The sequence below is a fragment of the Canis aureus genome, chromosome 9 (assembly GCF_053574225.1).
Source record: "Canis aureus isolate CA01 chromosome 9, VMU_Caureus_v.1.0, whole genome shotgun sequence".
Taxonomy (NCBI): domain Eukaryota; kingdom Metazoa; phylum Chordata; class Mammalia; order Carnivora; family Canidae; genus Canis; species Canis aureus.
Window position 1 is genome coordinate 40121361 of NC_135619.1, and position 24799 is coordinate 40146159.

At 38.7% G+C, this 24799-nt stretch overlaps 1 protein-coding gene and 1 long non-coding RNA gene across 9 annotated transcripts in view; one reads left to right on the forward strand and one right to left on the reverse strand.

Moving 5' to 3' along the window:
- SYT16 (synaptotagmin 16) overlaps positions 1 to 24799 on the forward strand; it is a 234343-nt gene that overhangs the window by 49134 nt on the left and 160410 nt on the right. The window lies entirely within an intron of this gene.
- Positions 620 to 20343, reverse strand: LOC144320699 (uncharacterized). Its single transcript, XR_013386308.1, has 2 exons — positions 19758 to 20343; positions 620 to 3391 (listed from the first exon to the last, which is right to left on the reverse strand). It is a non-coding gene; the product is annotated as an uncharacterized LOC144320699 (long non-coding RNA).

Sequence of the window (24799 nt, forward strand, 5' to 3'; positions counted from 1 at the left end):
ATTCAAATCACGTTGGTGGTTGTGCCTTTTTCTTTTTATAGCTGTGATTTTACTTAGCAACTCAGCGCAGCTCAGCAAGTCAGTGGTACATCTGGGCGTGGGCTGCGCTGTAGGCTCCCATTCTCATCCACTAGAATCTTCCAATTTCAGAGCTAAAGAGAAGTTCTTCAGTCATCCATTCCATTTTCCAGAGGCATTTGGAGGCCCAGAGAGGGCATTTGCCTGTGCACGCGGTCACGCAGCAGGCTGGTTGGTGGCCGAACTGGAGAGCCATCTCCCCACCCCCCGACAGCACATGTGTCAGCATGAGGCTCCTCTCAGCGTGGCCTGTCCTGTTCCCAGTCTTGTTACCTCACTGAGCTGGAAACCGAGGCTCCACGGTTCTACAATGTGGCTGAAAGGAAAGTCTGCCCATTTCATGAGGTTGCGGGTCCCCCCCCACACTCACACGGGGATATTTTTTCGTGTTCTAACCATAGAGACCATCCTGTCTACAGAAAATGTTTAAAACTTGTCAGTTTTACAGAGACGTTGCTGCAGCTCATTGAGTGGTGATAAAGACATAGGTAATTGCTGTAGAATAATACCGCTGCCAAGAAGATGATTGAACTCCCACACAGAAGGTGAACAGATGGTATATTTATTGAAATTCATAGGCTGTGAGATGGAATAATTTAACTGATGGCTGGGCACCCTCATTTCAGATGGAGGGAGGCTCATGGAAGAACAATGTGCCGCTAGGTGGCGTGACCAGCCAGGGCCCAGTGTTTGTCTTAGAAAAGGAGGGAGGCCTGGGTTCTGTGCACACTGCAGAATCACTTTGGTTCATCTCCTCCTAACAGAGACTGCAAGTCTTCCCTGTGTGTGTGTGTGTGTGTGTGTGTGTGTGTGTGTGTGTGTTTTCAAGCTTAAAATCACTTTAATTATAAAGTAAATATATAGCACTGAGGACTTTTGCCTGGAGAAAAAGCAATCAAATGGCAGGGTATTATATCGTTAAAGAGTTGGCGCCATGGCTTGGGGAGTGGGGCCATGTCTGGACTAGGAGTAGCTTTGAGCTCAAAGATCTCACCTGTCTTTGGCCCATGTGGTCCTAATGGCCTTTTCTTCCTGGTGGATGCCTCCCACCTGCCTCCTCAGCCTTGCCTACTAGTTGTAGTGTGGAAGAGCAGGAAAAACACTGTCTCTAGAAACTTCATTTTGGAAGTTGGTAGAGGTTATATATAGCATTATGTTAGAGGAAGAGTAAAGGAAGTTATTGTGAACTGATGTGAAGGGGTGGAGGAAATTATAAGGTAGAAAAAGTAAGTCAGTAGATTAGCCTGTGATGGTTACCTATTCTTATTTCTGTTTTCTTCTTCTTATTAAAAGTTCTTCCTCTACCTTTGGTTTCTAAATATAGAGCACTAAAAAGCATTGTCAGTGACTTTGAGTTGCCTATACCTTCTGATTTTATGTGAGAACCACATCCTGTTTATGTTTGATTTCACAAATGAACCCATTCATTCACTTAACAAATATTCATTGAGTCTTTCTCTGTTCAGGCTTTTATCTTTTTCTTATGTCTGTTTTCTCATCTTTAAAATGGGGATAAATACCCATTTCATAGGATTGTCATAGGTATTCAATAAGCATTTTTATATAAAAGACTTACAGAAGGCCCAGCTGATAGGAAGTACTCAATAAATGTTAGTGGCTGTTTAGTGCTGCTACCACCAAACTACTACCTACTACTGTATTATTACTGCTACTATACTACTGTGTTACTATTAGTATGACTGTGATGACTACTACTGTATTGTTACTACTACTATTACTACTGTATTACTACTATTATTACTACTACTACTATGTGACTTCTCTTAATCTGGATTTTGGAGCCTCTGTTTCTCTGAATTACAGAAAATATCGGATTCAATTTAAGGAAATTTATTATCTGCTAGATTTTTAGGTAAATAGCTCCTTTGGAAAACTCCACTTTCTACCACTTTAATTCTCCTCAGAGGATGAGCTAACCATTTGAGGTTTCCATCCAACCTTGCAGGGGAGGCAGGGCCATGAGGTCCATCATCACCCTCTATCTGTGCTGGAAAACCTTGTCCTTACAGCAATTTGTTCTTTGGCTTCTGTCTGTATATATCTCTGACGTCTGAGGTGGTCTATTCTGAGCCATTTTGGGGTCTAGTGGAGGTAGGGGATGGGATGGACAGACACCAATTGGAAGTTTTCAGATGTTCTCTGGCCTCTTGCTGGCCTCATACCAAGGTGGATCAGAGCTATTTCTGCAAGGCCTACAAGCTGTCTGCACTACACTCTGGGAGCCCCAAACTTAAGGGATGTTCTGTAATTCCCTACTTAACCTTTGTATTCCTCCCACCCATCCCTGCCAGATTTTATTATTTTCTAACTTATCAAATCAAAACTCATCATTAATGGAGGCAATTCAAGTGTGGAGCTAGGAAACTTGCATTGGGAGGAGGCTAGGTCCTTAAGCAGTTGCTATCAAATCATGGCATGGAGGTGACCAGTGAGAGTTCAAGAAGTATATTGTCAACCATGAGCAACATGTGCCTTAACAGTTTTCTGGAATAAAATTCTTTGATATGATCAAGTTACTAATTCAAACTGAAAATAGGTAGTGGTAGTAAGACTAGAATGATAGACAAATACATTATCTTTGACTGAATACAGGCTCATTCAACATAGGCCAATAAAATATTGCCAAATAGGGACCCTGTCATACTTGTGATGGATAAATGAGAGTAAGTTTCTACTTACAGACTTTGTGCTTGAAAATAGTTTATTTTATGCAGTTTATGCTCATCTTATAACTTTGGATTATTTAAAAAGAGATATATAAACTTTAGCCCCCCCTTCCATGTCATATACTTGAAAACAGATGGATTATTAAAGTTCCCTTTCACATATTACTTGGGACCAGAATTAGTCAGTTATTGGAATTGAGCTTTATCCTCTTAATTGGGATGATCTAGGTCAGAGGTCAAAGACCTATAGCCCCTCTGTGAAGGCGTGATCCTAAGGAGAGCAAGTGGGAGGAGCTGTGCTTTCCTTAAGCAACTGAGTTGTTTGAGTCATTTTCACTTTCCTCTATGGCTCTTAAAGCCTGCTGTGATTTTATGCCACCTGCATAAGTTGATTTGCATCTTAAATGAATATCCAGCCACCACTTGGACTTTTTTCAGTAGAAGGAGAATGGCTTTTATGAAGCCATCTGTAGATAAAAAATAAATAGCCACCAATAGTCCTGGAATATGTGATGGAAGGCGCTAGCACACAGTAAGAGAGTCAAACAGCTGATTTTCTCCCCAAGTCAAGAAGCTACTGAAGAGATTTCCATATTGACAAGATAAGGGAGGCAGGCAAGAACCATCTGGAAGAGAAAAGGAAAGTAAAAACCATTTGAGAGCCATTGGCACATTTGGATCAGGGACAGGCCAGGGCTTACCCTCCCATCCTGAATCCTCTTGCCTCCTGGAGCTCTCAGGTCTTCTCCTAGGGCCTGGTGGGCTTTCTTAACAGTCATGGAATTCCACCTCTTAGAGTACTGCACCTGCTGTAAGGGCTTTCCTGTAGAAACTCAAAGAACATTTCCACATCTGAACACAAGTCCCATTTTTATGATGCTTTGTTCTTAATGATGTCAGAGGTTAATCATTGGATTAACCTTGCTTATTCTTCTTTTCATCCTTTCCCTAAACATTCCTAGCCACCACTTACCCCCCAGAGGCGAATTGTGGAAAATGTGGCAAAGCTTAGCTTCAAATTGCAAAATTCAAGAGTGAGACAGGGATTGAGGAAGTAAATATGATGAGTCAGAATAGTTCTCTCTGAGTTTCTTCCTGATATTTCTCCTCTCCGATCCCCTCCCACTTACCCTCTTTGAGTAAAGACCCTCTGACCAGGAAGAGAGAGAAGGGAGAAGTAAGGCAGAAGCAAGAGAGAGACCTCTTTTCCTCTTCCTTATCCTGTTCTTCTCTCTTCTCTCTGCTCTCTCCCTTCTCTGGCTCTCCTTTCTCATTTCCTCCTTTCCTCTTTGGACTTTCTTCTCTCCTGCTCCAGTGTTTGCACCCTGTTCTTCTTGCTCCCAGCAAGGGAGACACAATTACTGTCCTCTGACCCCCTTGCTTTTTGATTAGGGGTATGAGAGTAGAGAGGATTCATGCCTGGCATCCTGGAGGATGATCAGGAAATGACCAATCTTATGGAGGTATTTCTGTTGTCATCATGGTACTGTTGTGTAGTAGAACTAGCTGCTAGGTATGTCTAGGCTGGAGAAATTCTCAGAGATCTTTGCAGATACTCACTCATACTCCAGGACATCCAAAAGTTCTTATGGCTTCCTTCACTGAGTCACAGACAGCAAATGATAGTGTATATCTGAGACCTGAAAGAATCTTTCAGATAGCACAGGGGGATAAGTGCAGGAAAGATGTGATGTAGACTCTGGCCATGGTATTCCATGGCATTTCTGTGGATCACTATCTCCAGGGAGCAGTTCATGAAAATATGGCCCATTGCCTATGTCAAGGACTGGGTAAGGTGAGTTACATTCTTAGAAGAAGGTCACAAGCCCCTATTCCCACCATCACCAAGGCCTTGTCTGGAACTTAGGGACAACTGCAAGGTGGAGAGGGACAAGAGGTACTTTTTCTATTTAACTGAGTTTTACTTTTCATATGAGGTGGAAGAGGGGCTCAAAGTCAAAATTTAAATTGAGTTATAGTTATATTATATTGTGTTTCTTGTGTACCAGAATTTGTGATTATAATATCTATACTAGGGACACCTGGGTGGCTCAGCAGTTGGGCGTCTGCCTTTGGCTCAGGGCATGATCTTGGAGTCCGGGATCGGGTCCCACACCAGGCTCCTTGCATGGAGCCTGCTTCTCCTTCTGCCTATGTCTCTGCCTCTCTCTCTGTCTCTCATGAATAAATAAATAAAATCTTTAAAAAAAAACAAATTATAATATGTATATTAGAGTCATGCTTTTTTTTAATTTTTAGAATATTTTTATTTATTTATTTATTTGCGATAGATAGCACAGGTTGGGGTGAGGGTAGGGGGCAGAGGGAGAGGGAGAAGTAGGCTCCCTGGGAGCCTGAGGCAGGGCTTGATCCAGGGCTCAATCCCAGGATCCTGGGATCATGACCTGAGCCAACTAAGCCATCCAGGTGCCCTGATAGAATAATATTTATTAAACATTTACTATGTGCCATGTACAGTACTAAATGGGCATTTTCTTATTTAATTCTTCTAATGACTTCATGGGGCAGATATTAATAATCCTATTCTACAGAGGAAACTAAGGTTTTCAAAGGTCCATTGATTAGCCTAAGGTCACATAGTCAGAAGGGGTGGAGCTAGGATTTGGGACCAAGCAGTATAATTCTGGAGTTCCATTTATTCCATATACTGTAATACTTGAGGGTCAGATAAGACATTATGATAGGCCATTGAAACCTGCTTTGCAGAAAACTCAGTGAAGCAAACCTTCCTTTGACAAGGAAACCTGTCTGATCTTTTCATATGCCAGGTGCTCTGGTGGACACGGGATACAAAATGAATAGCATTCACTCCCTCCAGGGATTTGACAACCTGCCTACATTTGGTTCTAATACTTGGAAAGTATTCAGTATAAATTGTTGAAGTGAAAAAATTCAAAAGGTATACAGCATCAGTTAGAGAAAGAATGTCTAATTTCAAATGAAGCATCAAGAATATTGCAACCATGTTCATAGAGAACTTGAAAGGATCAGAACACTGATTCTGGTAGATACAGATTTGACTTTAGAATGGTCTCTGCCTTAGGCAGTGCTAGAGGCCTATTGGTTAGAAACATAATCCTAGCTGAACAAAACCCTAGGGAACAATTGGGCTCAGATCTGAGAGAGGCTGATCTGATCTGACAAGGTTCTTTTATTCTTAACATCAATGAGGTACTGATGAGGGAAGTCAGAGTCAGTGGATCTCCCATGGTGGGACTGTGATCAGAAGAGAGAACTCATTTCTAGAAACAGCACCCCTTTCTTGGTGTCTACAAAACTAAAAAAGCAATTAATAAAATGATAGATGGAGGTAGGAAATCTAGGTCATATTATAACTTCTATCACAACACACTATTGAAGACAGGAAATACAACTAGGCTTCAGATTTCTCTGAGGGAAAGAGGAGAGAACATGCCTTTGTCAGACCACAGCTAGTGACTTTGCTTGCCAGGCAGTGAGCCTAGTCTTCCAGCTTTTTGCTGTTTTCTTGTTGGTATGTCTATTCTGAGAGCAGATCGTCAGGAACGCCTATCTATCTGTTGGAGCGACTTTAGGGTATTAGGGGTCTTTGGTGGTTAGTAACAGACACCAACTCTGGTTACCTTAAATAGAAAGAGAATTTACTGCAGTGGTATAGGAGAGCCCATAGGAGAGAAGCGGCTGGCCCAGAGAGGGTGGAACTGGGTAGGAATGTCTTCGGGCAGGAAGTGCTTCATATTTTGATCTTGGCACTATGGCTGGTGTCAGTGAATCCAGCCTTACTCAGCCTTTCCCTCACTTTCCTCCCAATTCCACTCTAATGAGATAGGTTCTCTTTGGCCCAGCTTGGACTACGTACCCACCTCCTGGCTAGGGGAAGGCAAAACCTCTTTATAAAAGTCCCACAGACTAATCCAATGAAGAAGAGGTAATTCCTGAAGGAAAGAGGTGGAGAGGTACCAAAAAAAAAAAAAAAAAAAAAAGGTGAAGGGGATGCCAAGTAGCCACACGAGCCCATTTGTTGGAAGGGCTCAGCCTCCCAAGGCTCTACTGACTGCAGCATAGGTTTCTTGGGGTGAACTGGACAGGCTCTTGTGATATTGCTCTACCTTCTCTCTGGACATGCCTGTGTTAGCTCCTCCTTGTCTGTCGCCTTCACATGTCATCTGTTTTCCCCAGTCTTACTTTCCCTTTCTGATTGTGTGTCTTTGCTCCATCTGCTGTTTACCAGGAGCTAATCTCTTCCTCTTGTGTACTCTCATAAAACTTTTTGTTTTTGAAAATGTTCTCAAAATCCTCATTCCTAGCCCAAGAATTTCTTCCATACATATCACTGCCGTCATAGCAAATGCAGACAAAGGACTTCATATGACCCAGGTCTTTCCTAAGTACCATCTGTGTATTAACACATTTAATCCCACCAATTTCCTACTCTATGCTGCCCATATCTCTGTTTCACAGCTGAGGACACTGGCAAGGGAAGTTGAGTAATTTGTCCAAGGTCAAACAACTCTAAGTGGCTAGAACAGAATTTGAACTTTGCATTCTGGCAGAAATGCCCTTGACTAGTCTCAACTGTTTCAGTCTCCTGCACCTTCCACACCCATCACTCATCCGTATTACCTCTTAATTTAGTAATTCTGTTTTTCATCCCCTGTATTCCCACTGCCATGCTACCAGCCCCCATCCTCCAAGTGTCTGCCATTAGCATAAACTTAAGGTATGGTTGAAAGGGGCTTCCAATGAATAAAAAAAGATGCTTCTCTCCCCTCAGTCACTCAGGAAATTCCAAGTGTTTTAGAAGTTCTGTGCCTGGAACTGGGACCATTGAATATACCTATGTCTTATTACATCACGGTGTTACACATGCTGTATTTGAGTGCTTCCTTAACTGTTTGGAGACCAGTTAACATGCTACTCCTTCAAGTGTATTCAGCACCCTGTTGCCAAGGATATTTTTTTTTTAAATTTTTTTTAAATTTATTTATTTATGATAGTCACACAGAGAGAGAGAGAGAGAGAGAGGCAGAGACATAGGCAGAGGGAGAAGCAGGCTCCATGCACCGGAAGCCCCACGTGGGATTCGATCCCGGGTCTCCAGGATTGCGCCCTGGGCCAAAGGCAGGCGCTAAACCGCTGCGCCACCCAGGGATCCCTTGCCAAGGATATTGTACCAAAAAATTCAACACGGTCATTTTGTTCATCTTCTTATAATTACTTAAAGATTTCCCATTATCTACTGTGCCAGCATAATTTGGGTCTAACTTTACTTTCCAGTTTCACTGTCTACTCCTTAGCCCCTTGCCCATAGTCCTCCACCTCCAAGCATCTTCTGTGTATCAGTTAGGAGAGTGCCTAAGGCGTTCTGGGTGCTTTAGAATTTTGCAGCTCCACCAAATTACTTGCCATTATTTCAACAGATGTTTCTTCATCCTTGGCACAGTCTAAAAGGACCTTTGCATTTTGACTTCTCTGTGTGTCTGACAAAGGTCTTATATTCCAAAGCCCTGTGCAAATAGCATCTCCTGTGGGAAGTTTTCCCACCTATCACAGGTATAGTTGTTTCCTCCTCTGTTTCCATAGCTATGTTAAAATACTTACCTGGTAAATAACTCTCCTTGGCCCCTCAAAACAAATTACCACAGGCTGGGTTGCTTTAAGCAACAGAACTTATTGTCTCACAGTTCTTGAGGCCAGAAGTCCAAAATAAAGTTGTCATAGAGCCATGATTCCTCTGGAACCTAGATTCCGGTAGTTTGTTGATAATTTTTGGCATCCCTTGCCTTGCAGTTAGTTGCATGTTACCTATGTAGTCATGTGGTGCTCTCCCTGGATGTTTCTGTGTTCACATGGCTATTTTGTTGTAAGGACCAGTCATTATGGGCTAGGAGTCCAACTCTGCTCCACTATAATTTCATCTTGACTACTTATATTTACAGTGACCCTATTTCCAAATTAAGCTCACATTTTGAGATCCTGGAGGTTGGGGTATCAGGATGTCTTTTTTTTTGGGGGGGGTTGTGTGTGGCACAGTGAAATCCGTAACATCTGTTTACATTGTAAACTTTTGTAAATGTGTGGTCTCTCCTACTAGACTGTGGATCACACCTTATCTTTGTGCCACTTGCTCTATCTCATTATGGGCCTTGTTAAATGTATGGTGTTTAACTCTCTCCGTGAGATGGAAAATTGTGTGAAGGAAAGAAAGGAGTTGGGTTTTCCTAAATAGATTATGAATACAATGGAAAGCAGATTAGGATTTCTTCTCGCTATCATGTAAATTCTATCAGTGACCCTGCCGATTTGGTTGAATAGCATATCCTTAGTGCTTATAGCATGCCTGGCAAAGAGTAGGTGCTAAATAAATTTTACTAAATATTCATATTTTTTTGAGTTGGATAGAAACTATTGAATGAGTGGGTTAAGATTATAGGAAGTAAGTTATAGATAATTTTAGAAACACTTTGTTGGTCTTTGCCCTGGCCAGGTCTTTGCTGTAGTTGTTAAGATGAATTCACAGCCTCAAGCAAGTAAAGGTGATCTTTGCTAGCTTCTAGTCAGAGGGTAGAAACCTGGCATAAAGATTACCAATGCTGGGGTGCTGATGGCACTGCAATTTGCCTATTACCTTATAGGTCAGCATCCTCCTGAAGACTTTGTGGGCTTCCTCATGTCTTTCAAGTGTGTTGCAGTGAAGGAAATTTTGCCAATATAGTTCCTGAGAGAAGTGGACCCTGCTTTTCTATTTATTCCTGAAAACTCCCAATCATAGGACCCTGAAATCCAATTTTGCTCCTTTGTACCACCCAAACTAGATATTTAGTTCAATCCCTGTCCACTAACTGGCATTAACTGACAATTGCCTGGTTTCACTGGAAGCACCCATCCTTGGCTTTTCCCAAAGTCTCCCACTTCTGTGGTTTTGTACTGTGGATGCCCTCAGTTATACCGTATTGGAACTTGATCTAGGACTAACAGCTCTGGATAGGTAAAAATTTGCCTTGTTTCATTTACTTTCTTTCTTTCCCACTGGAGTCCTTGTCCTTAAGTATATGGTCAGTTTCCCCACCATAGCATGTTACAGAAGGTGGATGCCAGCTTCCTTTTAGGGTTTCTTGAGGAACAACTCAGTAGAACATGAAATGCAAATCTGGGATTCCCAGTAGCTCAGAGGCAATGGAGGGCTGGTTTTGAGTGTCCATGATTTTATGATGTTTGTGTTTGTTGGGACACCTGGGTGGCTCAGTGGTTGAGCATCTTCTGCCTTTGGGTCTAGGCATGATCCCAGGGTCCTGGGATGGAATCCCACATCAGGCTCCCTGCAGGGAGCCTGCTTCTCCCTCTGCCAATGTCTCTGCCTCTCTGTGTCTCTCATGAATAAATAACTAAAATCTTTTTTTTTTTAAGTTTGTGTTTGTTAATAATCACTTCATGTTTGGATCAAACTGTTATGAAGAGAGCCTTGAGTGCTGGCTTTCTCTGGCTTGAATCATGAGTTTTAGAAATGTAATATGTGGAACTAATTTTCATCTCAGGATTAAGAACAAAAGCAGCCACCTCGCCTCCTTTTACATAGCATGGTTGGAATTTGTCTCTATCATTAAAACATACTCTTTCTTATTTGCTGTGTGGTCACTTGAATGACTGACTGGACACCAGGAACCCACAGTTGTAATGACTTTGGATAAAGAGGAGCTAGTGGGGAAAGAGAAAACTCTGTGTGCCCTTTGAGTGCTGGTGCGTAAATAGGTGGAATAGGTCAAGGTTTGGGAATGCTCATTGACATATTACATTCTTCTCACTGGGCCTCTGAAGAAGTTGGATTGGCTGAGGCTTTGACCCACTTTTGGCACAGGTATTATATTTATGAATTATTCCCTTTCCTAAATCTCATTACTATAATTAGCAGGTCCTCATCACAATTCATTTGAATATGCAGGACCACTGGGAAGTTAGAAACATAGCAATTATTGAAAGAGGGATATCATTAAAATTCACTTAGAGGAGATGAAGGAATAATTGTGAACATAATTTTCTTAAGTATCCTAAGACTTATGATCCCATCTAACTGCTTCTATTGCAGTTGAGGTCAAAGTGGAATATCATGTATTTGTTTATCACCCACTTTGAAAACCTTCTTTTTACATTTCTTCTTTACTCCTTCAATGACCTAACATAGAAGACCTACCAGCACTAACTTATTCCCAAGGGCCATGAAGCCAAGTGAAACTCAATACTATTATATTTAACCTGCCTCTTTAGCTTAAAAGCTGGTTTCTGCTAACAAATCTTCTTTGGGAAGCTTCAAGTTGTTATCAAATACTGATACCTTTGTATGAAGGAGTTATGCGAGTCGGGATGTTAGCTGCCCTCCAGAGGTTCATGCTCTCACTTCTAGTGCAGAGTGGTTGCAGAAGAGTGGCTCTCTACACAGGAGCTGTATTTCCCAGCCCTTTTTGCATCTCTCTGGGCCCCTATGACTGAGTTCTGGCCAGCAGAATATGTATGGAAGTAATGTAAACTATTTCCTGGCTTCACCTATGATGACCTTCTCTTATTTACTTGCCCCTTTTCTGTACCTGCTGGTTTATTGGGTGGCTGGGTTTAGCTGCTTAGTGAGATTGTAGAGTGTTCCTTTAATTTAAAAGTTTATAAAGGCAGCAAGAGTAAGCTGAGGAGGATCAAGCATATGGCATGGACTAAATCAGTAGTTTACAAACTCGCCTGATCATATGAATTCCTTGCCACAATGGGGTGCCTGAGTGGCTTAGTTGGTTAAGAATTACCTGCCACTTGTTAACAATAGAAATTCTCAGTTTGCTCCAGACCTGCTAAACAGGATCTTCTGAGGAAAAGTCCATGTTTTAAAATTTTATTTCATTTAAAATTTTTAATATTCATTTATTGTTTTATTTTATTGATGTATAATAACATACATTATATTAGTTTCAGATGTATAACATAATGATTTTGTTTTTGCATATATTGTGAAATGTTCACTACAGTAAACCTAACGTCCATCAACATGCATAGTTAACAATTTTTTTCTTGTGATGAGAACTTTAGTATGTAGTAGTCATGCTGTACGTTACATTCTCATGACTTATGTATTTTATAACTGGAAGTTTATACCTTTTAACTCTCTTTCACTCATGCCCCACTCCCACCGCTGGCAACCACTAATCTATTCTCTGTATCTATGTGGCTTTAAAAAAAGATTTTTTTTTAAGATTCCACATATAAGTGAGATCATTTAGTATTTGTCTTTCTCTGACTTATTTCACTTAGCAGAATGCTGTCAAAGTTTATTCATGTTGTTTTAAATTGCAAGATTTTGTTCTTTTTTATGGCTGAATAATGTTCCATTATGTTCCAATATGCATGTTCCATTGCATATTTATACAACTTCTTTATCCATCTATGTGTCAATGGACATTTAGGTCATTTCCATATCTTGGCTATTGTAAGTATTGCTACAATGAACACAGGGATGTATATATCTTTAGTATTTTCTTTTCCTGTGGACAAACACTCAGAATTGCTGGTTCGTGTGGTATTTCTATTTTTAATTTTTTGGGGACTCTTCATGCTATTTTCCATAGTGGCTACATCAATTTACATTTTTACCAGCCGTACATGAGGGTTCCCTTTCTTTACATCCTTGCCAACACTTGTTATTTCTTGTCTTTTTGATAATAACCATTCTTACAGGTGTGAGGTGATATCTCATTGTTTTGATTTGCATTTCCCTGATGACTAGTGACTTTGAGCACCTTTTCATGCACCTGTTGACCTTCTGTATGTCTTCTATAAAAGAGAAGATTCTCTGTCAGTTTTTGAAATTGGATTATTTGCTGTTTTTTGCTGTTGAGTTGTAGGAGTTCTTTATATATTTTTGATTTAACCCCTTATTTTGTATGATTTGCAAATAGTTTCTCCCATTTAGTAGGTTACTGATGGTTTCCTTTGCTGTGCAGAGCTTTTTAGTTTAATGGAGGTCTCACATGTTGAATTTTGGTTTTGGTGTCAAATTTGAAAAATTATCATGAAGATTAATATCAAGGAGCTTACTGCCCATGTTTTCTTCTAGGAGTTTATGGTTTCAGGTTTTACATTCATGTTTTTAATCAATTTTGAGTTAATATTTATGTATGGTAAAAAAATTATGTATGGTATAAGATAGTAGTTGAGATTTATTTTTTTGCACATGGCTATCCAGTTTTCTCAACACCATTTATTGAAGAGATTGTTCTTTCCCCATTGTTATATCCTTGGCTTCTTTGTCATAAATTAATTGACTATATATGCATGGGTTTATTTCTGGGCTACCTTGTCTCATTAATTTGTGTATCTTTTAAAAAAATATTTATTTATTTATTTTTAAAGAGAGAAAGAGAGCAAGGGAAGGGGGGAGGTGCAGAGGGACAGAATCTCAAGCAGACTCCCTACTTATGACCCTGAGCTGAAATCAGAGTCAGATGCTTACCTGACTGAGCTGCCCAGGCACCCTGATCTATGTATCTTTTTAATAGCAATAACATACTGTTCTCATTACTATAGCTTTATAATATAGTTTAAAATCAGGGAGTGTTATGAGAAGCCTGTATTTTTAAAAAAGTACTTCAGGTAATATTTAGGTCCCATAAGGTTGAAAAACACTGAGTTAGATCACAGTGGGGACAGTCAAGTGGGCATTTATTTATTTTTATTTTTTACTTTTTTAAAAGATTTTACTTCTTCATGAGAAATAGAGAGAGAGAGAGAGAGGCAGAGACAGGCAGAGGATAAGCAGGCTCCTTGCAAGGAGCCCAATGTGGGACTCAATCCTGATCCTGGGATCACATCTTGAGCTGAAGGCAGATGCTCAACTGCTGAGCCACCCAGGCATCCCCCTCAAGTGGTCATTTAACTTGGGTTCAAATATAAGTGTTTGGGCAATTTGAAGTAAAATAAAGAGCAAAAAAAAATAATAATAAAGAGAGCAATTTAGTAAACAGGCAACTTGGCTTCCTAATTTCTCTTGATGAAGAATTGCTCCAACATGAACAAGGATGGGTATCTGTCTGGCATTTTCACTGTAAGCATCTTTCCTGCAAGCCTTTTTGCTTCAAACATTTTCACCATATAACTAATTGGCTGTAAGGCAACTTTGTTGTAAAAGATAAAATCACAAAATATAAAATAAGGGCATTAATAAAAAGATGTATAACATAATGATTCTTCTTTAATAAAAAGAATATAGTGAAACATGAAAAATGAACAGCAAAATTAAAAAGACTTTATTGCAAAATATAAAATATTTGAGTATATCCAAAATGCTTAGTATGAATTCATGTCAATACATACAAATAAGTGATTTTATTTTGTGGATGATACTTAAGCACTTATCTTTAAAGTCCTTTTGTTCATAGTATTAGACTTTTTTTTTTTTTTGCTTGACTTGTTCCTCATTGGCCTTACACTTTTTTTTTCCTAAAATTTCTTCCTTCATAAAGAGAGATATCAATTGCAAATACTAGAATGCATATTTTAAAATGAGCTTTGTATTGTATTATAAAAGCCTTCTATATTGTTGTTTGTTCTTGGCATAGTGTCACATGTCCATTGATAGTCATTCCAAAGTTCTATGGAAAATGTGGAAGAAATGTTAATGCTATAATGCATTTTTAGCTGAGCTTTGTTATCATTGTCACTGTTATGCTATTATTTGGTATTTTATTTTTTTGGCAAAATTACCTTATTTCCAATTAGTTATATGGAAAAATATTTGTGGCAAAGATGTCTATTGCAAAGAAGTTTATGGCAAAACTACTTAGACCTGGTTGAGTGATGCTCTCTTTGTAGTCTGGACTCTGTAGTGCCTTCTGGCTGTGAATATCTCTCCCTGATTGAAAATCTAGTGCTTGGAGATATAGGATTAAAAAATATATATGAAACTCAAGCCAGCTTCTGCATCTGGTGCTCAACCAAGAGGCAGCAATCCATTTCAAACAGTGAAATCAAAATGAGCTACACTGGATATTTATGAACGTACTTTCAGAGTAATTCAAGGAATTTTCAAGATAATTTAGACTCTGCAATTTTTGCCTCATATGTTAACTTTAACCATCCCTGCCCAAGAGTTACTGCATTGTACACATGTTATGTACTTATTTTTTAGTTTCCTATGGCCACCATAATACTACAATCATGGCCTAGAACAACAGAAATTTATTCTCTTACAGTTATGGAAGCCAGAAATGCAAAATCAAGGTGTTGACAGGGCTGTGCTCCCACTGAAGGCCCTAGGGGAGAATCTTTTCTTGCCTCTTCCAACTTTGGATGTATCCAGGTGTTTCTTAGCTTGTGGTTACATAACTCTGATTTCTATCTTCCCCTCTTCTTGTGGGTCTCTGCTCTGTGTCTCTTAGAAGGACCCTTGTCATTAGATATAGAGCTCACCTGGAGAATCCAGATGATCCTATTTTGAGATCCTTAATTACATCTGCAAAGATTTTTTTTTTTTTTGTAAGATCATATTCACAAGTCCTAGGGGTTAAGATAAGGACATATCTTTTTGGGAGCCACCATTCAACCTACTATACTTCTTTACCATAAAACTGAAAGCAAACTACATATAATATAACTTGTAATGTGTGGAGTTAACTATCAATTTTTCTTTATCAGAATATTTATGGAGCCTTTAATCAAGAATGGCTAAGATAGCATTTAGCTATGTCCTTCAACTTGTCCATACCTGTGTGTCTTTTCCTCCTAAGATGCCTCTGCATAACTCTCTAGCATGCCTAGTCCATTTCTACATTCTATGCTGAACTGGGTATCATACTGGTTTTGTTGCTTTTTGACACAGTGACTACTATACAATTAAGTCTTCAGTTTCTGTTTGCTTTCACTTAAAGTTCAGTCTTAAAGACAGGAAGTTTCTGTCTGAAATTTGACAACCATATTTTCATTATCATAGCTATTTCTGTTCCTACTTGCTGTCATATCTCCATAAATATAGGTACTCCAGCTCTCTATTATTTTTCCAAATATGACATCAAAATTTCTTAATAATTTCTGCCAAATGTCCACTGTCTTTAAGCGTGTTCTAAAACTTGAAGGTAGTTTTGGTGAGATGAGGTAATAAGCCTCCATGTACAGTATCGAATGGCTTTCTGCCATTTTTCAGAAGCTGTTTTCCTGCGTTTGTTTTCTGTACTTCATTTTCATATATTACCCTGAGCTGCTGCTTGTCTTTTGGCAACAGCATGTTGTTTCACTGGGATTTTGCTATTTAGAAGTTGTAGGCAGCACATCAAATTTACCCACCTGGACTTTTTTGAGTAAAATTTGTAAGATATTCCCTCATACAGATTTCTTTAATCCTGATGGGCAAATATTTCATAGGAATTCCAGCTGTGTAACTGGATATCCCTGAAAGGGTGCAGAGGTTGAATTTTGAAAGACTGGACACAGACTAGAACCTAATTAGGTTGAAGATCTGCTATCAAAACTAGACATTTGCCAGAATGGTTCAAGGCTGTTTGCTTTAACAGAAACTCAACTATGATATAGGTACCTTTAAGTATTCTAGGTCTAGAAGTCAAAATTTGGCCAATTTAGAAGGGCATTTACTTCGTTAGGGTTCTGTATCACACCAGAGTTGGAAAAGCAGGTGCTCTCCCAAGCCCATTCTCATTCAGTCAAATGATTGTTGTTTTCAGTTGAAAAATCTACAAAAGAAGATGCCAGCTGATTTGCATCATTGAAATGAAAGAGCCAGGGCAGATAAATAAGAGGCTTGGAGGAGCTGTGTCCTACGTGTTTAAGAAAAAGCTGAAAGCAGAGTAGCTTAAAAAATTGAAAGCATTAAAATCAATATTTAAGAGGTTCATTTAACCATAACAAAAACACCTTAGCAACAGACTTTTTTTTATAGTTCTTTGCAAAGGAAGTGGGGCTCTCTGAACTAGGATTGGCCGCTCAGTGCAGTGAACCCATGAAAAAGGACTCGATGTTCCATTGAACTGGAAGCAAATTATGTTGCCAGGGAAACCAGCCCCTCTGTGCTTCTCAGGTGAAAAGATGTTTGATCTTTAAAACAACAGAAACAGAGGTTTACATGATGAATATTATCTGTATTGCCCAAAAAAGTGCAATTATGGGGAAACAAGTGTATTATTGCTGCAATTTACTAAATGATTATAGAGGTAGAAAATTGTTGCTAAGTTTTTTGGTACATACCTTACAAGGGATGCTGGCAAAGATTCATTAATGTCATGAATATTTTCAGTATGGTGAGAGTAGTGTGTCTTCAGGCTTAATGATACTTTATAATTCATCTTGCTCAACCAGATAGTATTTAGTGTTATTTCTCTGGGTGCATAATCCATTTTGGGAGACTGGTTTATCAAAACTCACCTCTAATTTGGAAAGGTTTCTCTAAGTACTAAGAAACACAGAGTTACATATATAAAAGGAGAAATATGTGGATAGGATTACTAAACTTATTTCCATTTGGATTTTGACATCTGAATACTCTTATCACACTGACAGCATCACACAAGTGTGACATAGTGTGTGTACTTATGACCAGTGAGTCACTTGTTGGGTTCAATTTCAAGAGTCAGTTTGCATTACCCTGTGCTTGGGGAACTGTTTGAATTATTAAGTCAAGACAAGGTTTATGGCCTTTATATTTGCTGTCTACCAAAGAGTGTTGAATAATGAACTACATTTTTAATCAAAGATTTCCTTTTACTCGAACGCCTTATTTCCCAGTAGGCCTAACCTGATTTATTATGCTGAGTTCTCTAGGAGGAGTGTGTGTAACTTTGGCTTCCTTCTAAGAGAAGGTGAATATTGACTGGGGAAGCAGCAAGGGAAATAACAGTTTTGACTCTTGGAAGTACTTGAGTTTTGGGCTATCTATCTATTCATCTCTCCATCAGAAGCTTTGTACTCCAAAATACAAAGCATTCAAGGAGCTACAAAGACTTTGTTCTCATCACTGTAATGTCTTGGTGGAGACATATAGAAACAGGATATGCTAAAGCTGGTATACAGCTCCAGAGTAGTGCCTGGGATGCAGTAGGCACTCAAGAAACAGTTGTCAGATGAATGGAGGTATAAAGTGCAAAAGAAACATGAAGTAGGAAGTGATGAATTCTATTGGGGAATCTGGAGTGTTGTTTCTTCCTCATTGCATTTGGGTCTTGGCTCAAATGTGACATTCTTTTAAAACCCTCTCCCTGTTACCACCTCTACCCTGCAAATAGCTCAAATCTATCCTTATTGCCTTACCTCACTATACTTTTCTTCTTAGTACTTGTCACTACTTGACAATATGATATACACTGATTTGCTTGTTAGTTTGCCTATTACTACCATGAGACTGTGAGCTGTAGTATGAGAATGTTGTCTGGCTTGCTGCTGTATCCCAGGAGCCTTAGTGCCCAGCACATAGTACATGCTCACCAAATATTTGTTGAAAGGGTAAGTGAATGAATGGATATGGATTCTGGGAGTAAAATTCACCACCGTGGAAGGATGAGGACTTATTGATTTTATACTTTAGTCTTGAAAGACATAGTGACCTTGAGGAGATTGGTGGGCTGGCAATTTTTTTTCTTCTTATACCTTATAATATTGCCACTAAGAAAAAAAAATGATATCATATAGTTAAGAGTAGAGTGGCATGGAATGCTGATATAACTATTAGCTGTTATGCAACTACTGTTATGTTTCATGTCTTGAAATGAAACAATTTCCTGTTGTTGGAAATTAAAGAAAATACACCTTCCTGTTAGGATTATGGACATCGGACTTGATTTGCACTTGATTTAGCCTCAACTAAAGATAACATAAAGAAGAAAATCAGATTATCCATTTTTTGGGGTGGCCCCTTTTTTTGGGCAAAGAAAGCTTGCAGACCATAGAGCTGAAGGGAAGATCTTACATCTCTACATGTTGAAAATACACCAGGCAGGGGCACCTGGGTGGCTCAGTCGGGTAAGCATCTGCCTTTGGCTCAGGTCATGATCCCAGGGTCCTGGGATTGAGCCCCACGGTGGACTCCCTGCTCTGGGGGGGGCAGGGTGCTGCTTCTCCCTCTGCCTGCTCTTCCCCCTGCTTGTCCTGTTTCTCTCTGTAGAATAAATAAATAAAATCTTTTTTAAAAAGTAATAAAAAATTAAAAAAAAAACATACCATGCAAAAACCAGAAACAAATCTATAAATACAGAGAACAAACTGATGGTTGCTATAGGGGAGGAGGGTAGGGGGATGGGCAAATTGAGTGAACAGGAGTGGGAGGTACAGGCTTCCAGTTATGGAATGAATAAGTCACAAGGATAAAAGGCCCCGCATAGGGAATATAGTCAGTGGTATTGTAATAGTATTGTATGGAGATAGATGCTAGCTACACTTGTAGTGAGCATAGCATAACATATAAAGTTATTGAATCACTAAGTTGTACACGTGAAACTAATGTAACATTGTCAATTATACTTCAATTAAAAAAACATACAGAGGCAAAATAGATCTTCACCATGAGAAGAGGGCAAAACTTGGATTTCTCCAACATAGCAGCCTGTTTATGAACTTGCTTATTGCAGTGGCAAGGAAAGGAAGCCACAATTGGAGAAGTTCCAGGTTTATTGGCAAGTCTAATATTTTGAAGCAGCTCTTGGAAAAATCAGGTCACATTTCTTTAGCATGCAAATGGATGAAATTACTCAGATCTCTTGGGATAACTTCTCCTGGTTTTCCTATTTTAGGCACCTTTTTGGGGAAACTTTAAAAGCTATTGATATCTTTGAGATGGTTTAGGGAGTTTTGTTCAGTCTGGGAGAGCATTCATCTCTTTGTAATATTTTTTTTTATCACTTCAGCATTGGAAAAGCCTCAGGACCTCTGAAGCTCAGGCTAAGCAAAGTTTTTTCCCAGGCAAAACTCCAATTGGAAGGAAAACCTTGGCCTCTGAACCCAGATGAAGCAAGATGAACATACCTATTTTTGCTGTTTTGATGAAGCAGAAGCTTCATGTGTTGTGTTTTGCTGAGTCACACTGTCTTTATGAAGGCGTCTCATTCAGTCCCATACATACTATTTTAGTACTCTCTTAAGATGCCTCGTTCTTATCTTCAGTTGCCTTGAAATCCTGACTTGTTTATCCAAGTGATATCCTCATTCGGTGTCCAGTAAGCGTCTCTGATTGAATGTGTGTAAGACAGACTCTTAATTCCTCCCTACTGCCGGTTTCTCTTAGCGTTTTCCCAAGTTGTGTAAACGGCACCATCTGGTTGCTAGGGCCAAGAACTTGGAGATATCCTTGACTCTTCCATTTTCTTCACACACATCTGATCTATCAGCTGTATATTTTGGCTTGGCTCTATTCTCAAAAGTATATCCACCTTTGCTGTTGTTGCCCAGGTACAAGCCACCACTATTCCTCTTTTGAACTATTGAGGGAGACTCCTAACTAATCTCCCTATTTCCATCCTTGCTTCTTCTAGCCTCTTCTCCACACAGCAGTAAAATGAGCCTGTTTAGCTATCAAGCTGGTCTTGTTACACGCTGGCTCAAACCCTCTGATGGCTTGCGTCCTATCTAGGATCAGATCCAAATTCTTACCATTGCCGAGAGGGTCATACATGATCTGACGTAATCTCATTTCCTCCTGTTCTTCTTACTGTGTTCCTGGTCATTTAGTCTGGAAGAAAAACCAATCACTCTTTATACCTAAGCCTTAATTTTTCTTCATAGATTTGTGCTTTGGGAGAGAGATTAAATAATACCCCTTTTTCTTGTCATGTTCTGATTTTATAAATAGGACAAAAAGGACAGCCAGATAGTAAACAAAATATCAACCTTTTTCATGAGAAAACTGATGGATGAACATGGCTTTAGACCTTTGACAAAGAGGGATAACAGTAGTTAAGAAAACAAAGGCCCTGTTTTCATGGAATTTATCTTCTAAGGTAATAAATAAATCATTTTTTTAAGGTTTAAAAGCATTATCAAGTATATATCATATGTATGTTTGCATATTTATGTGTTTTATATATATCTTTGTTTTATAACTATGAAATAGCCCTGAAATAGGACCACAACATGAAATTCCCTACTGCTAGAAATTTAAAGAATTTCTTGACATCAAATTTCTGAAGCAAACTCCTGATTGGACTATAGGTACAAATCTAAACTAATTTATTTTGAAAGAAATAAAAAAAAAAACTGCTTGGAACAATTTGCCAAGGAAGAGTTAATTAATTATTTATTTGTAAATATGTGTGTGTGTATGTATACATATACATGTATACACACACACATATATAATGATTAGGTATATATTTTTATTTCCCAGCTCACCATGATGGATGATTGTTTTTGATCAGGTTGCCGCTATAAAGGAAGTAGATACCAATAAGAATTCCATTGCTGAAAAATTGCTTCTCCTGATGGGAGTCCAGTGTGACTGTGCCCTGTCAGTTGATCTTCCTATGGGCAGAAATGTACAGATCTCTGGGAACACTGCAGACTTTGTTTGAAGGTTGCTTCTGCTTTGGAAGACCTTTATATTAAAGCATGGATTATTAATCCTTTCCATGCTGACATCAGTGCATCAATGAAACAGTCTTTGCCAAAGATGATCTCATGGATTTGAGGACAAAGGAAATGGTACAATATGAATTCATCCAAAAGTTGAAGCATTCTTCCTTGATACAAGCCTGTCCATCTGTCAAGGTGAAAGATGGGTGCTTTGATTCTTGGCTGCTGTGTGTCTTTTTTTTTTTAAGGACTAGTTGCTGTCAAAATGAAGAGTTGCTTAAATATTAAAGAAGGCTTGAGTTCTATTTCAAAGCCATTTCATAATTTCAACTTTAAGTCAAACAATTTCAACCTTCATGTTGAAATTGACCTTTAAGCAGGTTTTATGGGGGGATGAAATTTAGTTTTATTTCAATTATTGCTCAGAAAATACTTCTCAATTTTTACATGAAAATAAGAAACATAACTCTTTGTAAGCCTGTTTGATATTCTACCTATGGGAAGGAAATAATTATTCTGTCCACAAATGCATCATATGCCAATGTGTATTTGTATGTGTTTTTCCTCATTTTCCTCTACAGAGAAGTTAGATTGTCAGAGAGGTTTATGACCCTAAAAAGTTAAGGTCACTGTCCTAGAGAATTCTGTTCTTGAACGGAAGCCTATTGTATTGCTTACACAGCATCCATTTCCTTCCTTCTGATAATTGTACCTAATGTCTTTGACCATACTTATTACATAGTATGGGAGGCCTGTGACCTAGCTCTAATTAAGTCAATGAGCATAACCATCCTTTGAGCCACAGGGACAAGTAAATGACCCTAGTGGTCTAACGAGGCCAATTCCAAGATTTTTTATCTTTCTTTCCTCCTCCTCCTCCTCCTCCTCCTTCTCCTCCCCCTTCTCCCTCTCCCCCACTCCCCCCCTCCTCCTCCCCCTCCTTCGATACTGAGGAAGGAAGCAATCTTCTACTAGACTTGGAGCTATAATGATTGGAACGTGGAAGTGCTGCTGTCACTGTAGGGGGAAAACCTTTCAATTTGAAAGTAAGGCCAGCACAATTGATAACAGAGACAAGAGTTCAAGTAGGACAACTTCTTGGTACTGTCTGAGCATCTGGATCTGATCACATCTGATTTTAAGTTATGTGAAACAACTTGTTTTTCACCTAAAACTACTTGAGTTGGCTTTGTCACTTGGAAATAAGAAGCGGGACTTCTACGTAGCAAGACTCTCCTAATTATAAATAAACATAAAACTATAAACTATAAGCAATAACAAAGTTGGGAATTTTTTAATTTTTTGTAATCAAAACTTTAGCACTGAGGAATTTTTCAGACTGATACATGTCACTGGTCATTATTAACAGTATAGACATAGGTTGAATTTGTTGTTCTGCTTTAAATACACTTTTGCCTCCATACTACCCAAACATCCTGGTAAGAAAAGTTCAGGAGATCTGAGTTGTAACATGGGTAATATATGGCAGCTATGCAGAACAGTTGTAGGAGTAGGAGCCATATACCGCAGCAAGACTAACTTAAGGCAACTAGTGGTGATGTCTGAGAACACCTGGGTGAAAAGAAGAAGGGGGAACACAGAAGATGGGTTGTAAAGGAAAAACAAAACCAAACGTCCAGTGAGAAGAGGGCTGAGAAAATAATGGCATATTCTTGTGTTGAACTACCTAGTATTTGTTATATTCATAGAAAGATTTGTGATATGCTATAAGAAATGGATGAAATTTTACTTAAAAAAATTTTAAAAATTTTAAAAGATTTTATTTATTTATTCATGAGAGACACAGAGTGAGAGACAAAGGCAGAGACACAAGCAGGGGAGAAGCAGGCTCCATGCAGGGAGCCTGATGTGGGACTTGATCCGGGACTCCAGGATCACGCCCTGGCCTGAAGGCAGGTACTAAACAGCTGAGCCATCTAGGGATCCCCTATTTTTTAAATTTGTTTTAAAAATTATAATTCTAGTATAGTTAACATACAGTGTTATATTAATTTCAGGTATACAATATAATGATTCAATAATTCTATACATTACTCAGTGCTCATTGTTCATGATGATGAATGTACTCTTAATCCCCTTCACCTACTTCACCCATTCACCCCATCTACCTCCAGTCTGGTAACCATCAGTTTATTCTCTATAATTAAGAATCTATTTTTTGGTTTGTCCCTTTTTTCTCTGTTTATGTTTTGTTTTTTAAATTTTGCATATGAGTAAGATAATATGATATTCGTCTTTGACTTATTTTGCTTAGCATTATACCCTCTAGTTCCCTCCATGTTGTTGAAAATGGCAAGATTTTATTTGTTTTTTTATGCTTCAGTACTGTTCCACTGTGTGTGTGTATACACACACACACACACACACACACACACACACACATTTGTCCATTCATCTATCAATGGACATTTGGGCTCCTTCATAATTTGGCTATTGTAAATAATACTGTAGTAAACGTAGAGGTACATATGTTTTTTTTAAATTACTGTTTTCATAATCTTTGGGTAAGTACCCAGTGGTAGAATTACTGGATTGTATGGTAATTTAGTTTTTAATTTTTTGATGAACCTCCATACTGTTTTCTACAGTGGCTGCACCAGTTTGCATTCCCACCAACAGTGCATGAGGGTTCCTTTTTCTCCACCTCCTTGCCAACACTTGTACCCTGTGCTTTTGATTTTAGCTATTCTGAGAGATGTGAGGTGATATCTCATTGTGGTTTTGATTTGCATTTCCCTAATGATGAGTGATGCTGAGCATTTCGTTATGTATTTGTTGGCCATCTTTATGTCTTCTTTGGACAAATGTCTGTTCTTCTGCCCATTTGTTAATTGAATTATTATTATTATTGGTTTTGAGCTGTATAAGTTCTTTATATATTTTGAATACTAACTCCTTATCAGATATGTCATTTATAAATATCTTCTTCCATTCATTAGGCTGTCTTTTAGTTTTGTTGATTGTTTCTTTTGCTGTGCAGAATCTTTTTATTTTGATGTAGTCCCAATAGTTTATTTTTGCTTTTGTTTCCCTTGCCTTAGGAGATATATCTAGAAAAATGTTGCTATGGACTATGTCAGAAATTATTGCCTGTGTTCTCTTCAAAGATTTTTTTATGGTTGCAGGTCTCACATTTATGTCTTTAACCCATTTTGAGTTTATTTTTGTGTATGGTGTAAAAAAGTGGTCCAGTTTCCTTCTTTTGCATGTAGCTGGCCAGTTTTCCCAACACCTTTTGGTGAAGAGACTGTCTTTCTCTCATTGCATATTCTTCTCTCCTTTGTTGAAGATTAACTGACCATATAATCATGGAAGCATGACATTTTAAAAGAGTGTGTTTCCTTTAAAAAATATTTTTTTACAAAATGCATGAATGTGTATAAATATTAAAACATTCTCAAAGATACCTCTGAAAATGCAAAAAAAGAGATTTTCTCAAGGGGGTGGGATTAGAATGATTACCTCTTTTTCTTCTGCTT